Genomic DNA, 3,025 nt, shown 5'->3' on the forward strand with positions numbered 1-3,025 from the left:
ATAAAAGACACCATTTCGAGCGTGGCCGTTTTCGTGCGGGTGACACGTAAAAGCACCCACTACACTCTCTGAGTGGTTGGCGTTAGGAAGGGCATCCAGCTGTAGAAACTCTGCCAAATCAGACTGGAGCCTGGTGTTGCCATCCGGTTTCACCAGTCCTCAGTCAAATCGTCCAACCCATGCTAGCATGGAAAGCGGACGTTAAACGATGATGATGATGATGATGATGATGAATGTTTGTGTATCTGTTCATTCATTGTCTGCTCTTCAATTGTAGCACAGGAAGGTTGAATGGAGGCTTTTCTGAGCCACAGCAGGATGCTTTCCCTGTTGCCAAACATTACCTTTTTATCAAGTAAGATATTTTTTTATTCCACAGGTCTTTCAAACAACAGAGAAACCAGTCATAATGTCAACACAAAATGTAAATAATATACCTCTGTTCTACTCAGATAGTAACAAGCAAAGCTGCAGAAAATCAACATTAGCACACATCCACCCATACATGCAAATAGGTTTCTGTTCAGTTTTTGTTTACATACTCAGCCTTTTGTGAGTGTGAGTGTGTGTGAGAGAGAGAGAGAGAGAGAGAGAGAGAGAGAGAGAGAGAGAGAGAGAGAGAGAGAGAGAGAGAGAGAGAGAGAGAGAGAGAGAAAGAGAGAGAGAGAGAGAGAAAGAGAGAGATAGAGAGAGAGAGAGAAAGAGAGAGAGAGAGAGAAAGAGAGAGAGAGAGAGAGAAAGAAAGAGAGAGAGAGAGAGAGATTATGTAACGGTTGAAGAGAAACAAATAAATATGCTTTGCAAAATGTTTAATGCTAGAGCATATCTAGATGAGCTGTGAGATAAACTGGGTTTAAGAAGAATCAGAAGTAGTGCACAAGAGAGACAAGCGTGTTGGTATGGACATGTAATGTATATGAATGGTAACAGAAGGGGTATAAGTGTACCAGGAGATCCAAGTAGAAGAAAAGTGTTGAAGAGGAAAACTAAGGAAGACATAAACAGAAATGATTCAGGATAATAAACCACACAAAGGAATGCAACAAAAGATAAGATACTGTGTTGGAATAGAATGTCCAGCAAGGAAAACAAAACTGATGTGAAATGATATTGATGATAAGACACTGTATTGGAATATATAAGTGAGGGCTGGTAACAGAAAGAGAGTCTGACCACAGAAAATCTGCTTTGAGATATTCCATTCAACTCATACAAGTATTGAAAAGTGGATATTAGAATGATGATACGTATATATGCAAGCAAGTTTCACACAATAATGATGATGCTGATGAAAGTAATTGAGGAGATAGATAAAGAAACTGAGGCAGTTAGAGTGTGACAGAATAATTAAGATGAAACTAATAGAAAACTAAAAGGCAACATTTTTATTTCCATATAGGCCTCACAGTCAAGACTAATAAACAGGACTGTTTTGATGAGCCCCTTCTGCAGACTACATCAACAACAATTAACAATGTCAACTAACATGTTGACCAGTACTACATTGGCCTCACTGATATCCAGAGAGGCTATGGATAGTGTTCGAGAAGTGAGGAGGGTGTAAGCCTCCAGGAGTGCAATACATTTCAACCAATTTGGTAAGCACTAAGTCAGACAGATTTCATTTTCACTGAAAACAAGCTAGGTGAGCCATTGTAAGCACCAAAACCTTTCTTAGTAAAGAATGCACAACTCAACAAAGACTTTAGAGTCAGGAGTAGACAGACACAGAGACAGAAAACGTTATAGAGGAGTAAGATATAGAAGTTAAAGAACCTGCAGTTGATTATAGATTTATAGAAATTTTAATTGACATGTATAACTGCAGAAGTATTTAGATATCTGCTTTCTATACATGCAAGGAACCTAGAAGCACATTATGAAACATTTCTATTTCTGAGACAGGTTGTGATTTGAGGAAATATGGCTCCTATTTTAGCAGGTGCACCAACTATACAAACATACATAAAACAGTAAGCTGAAATTCAAATGAGATGTGGCTGCTATTTGCAACAGGTCAAGCAACTATATAAAAGCCAGGAAACATTATCTCAAGTATCCATTTTAAGATGGTAAGCCAACAGTAGTAGCAAGACCAACATTATCATGTATTCTTTTTAAGATGGCAGCATATGATTTTGATGGAGATTTGATTGCTATTTCTAACAACTTGGCAATTACTAGTGAATAACCTTTGTGTATGTGCTGTTATTCTTGTCAACTGTAGGGGGGCAGATATATGATTAAAGATATTGCAGCTAAGACCATGCTGTTATTTTCACATGTACAAGGTGTCCCAAAAGTCACTGATGGGTTTCAATTTTTAATAACTTCCTTAACTTTACAAATAACTGCATGAATGTGAAGGCCATTTGACATTGCCATTGTGAGAGATTTTTCTTTCTCCAAAGTACTGCTGTAGCAACTGCATTGTTTTTCTTGCATTATGAGCAGTTGCCTCATCTTACTGGATCCATGTGTGAGGTCTATTTTGAATGGCCTTCACGTGCTCCAGACTTGACTGGCTCGGACTTTTTCTTGTAGGGATACCAGAAAGAGACCAGAGACCCTGGTGCAAACTGAAGGAGACCATCAATAGAGAAATCAGAGAAGTAGGGTCTGAAACTCTTGAGAGTGTTATGGTGCAAATTTTAGAAAGAGCACGTGTGTGAAGCCGAAAATAGCTGCCATTTAAGTGATGTCATTTTTCATATGTAATGTAGTGGTGTTGCAAAATTTGACTTGTGCATATTAATTTCCATTATGTCCTTTACATTGTATGAAAATTTCATGCATTTATTTGTAAAGTTAAGGAAGTTATTAGAAATTGAAACCCATCAGTGACTTTGTGACACCCTGTACTAGGAACCCAAGATTATGTATTCTTGTTTGTTCTGTTTGAGTAATGTGGCCAGTTGATATCAATTTTATGGAAACAGAAGGAATGAAAACAAATTCTGCTGTCAGAAATACATTCACTTTTTAATCCCCATATATAAATAGCATCACTGCTGATAGTACTGTC

At 37.8% G+C, this 3,025-nt stretch overlaps 1 protein-coding gene across 1 annotated transcript in view; it reads right to left on the bottom strand.

Annotated features, from left to right (window-relative positions):
- LOC106867885 (glycogen synthase kinase-3 beta) overlaps positions 1–3,025 on the bottom strand; it is an 83,400-nt gene that overhangs the window by 4,320 nt on the left and 76,055 nt on the right. The gene's annotated exons all lie outside the window — the stretch shown is intronic.

The sequence above is a fragment of the Octopus bimaculoides genome, chromosome 5, assembly GCF_001194135.2.
Source record: "Octopus bimaculoides isolate UCB-OBI-ISO-001 chromosome 5, ASM119413v2, whole genome shotgun sequence".
Taxonomy (NCBI): domain Eukaryota; kingdom Metazoa; phylum Mollusca; class Cephalopoda; order Octopoda; family Octopodidae; genus Octopus; species Octopus bimaculoides.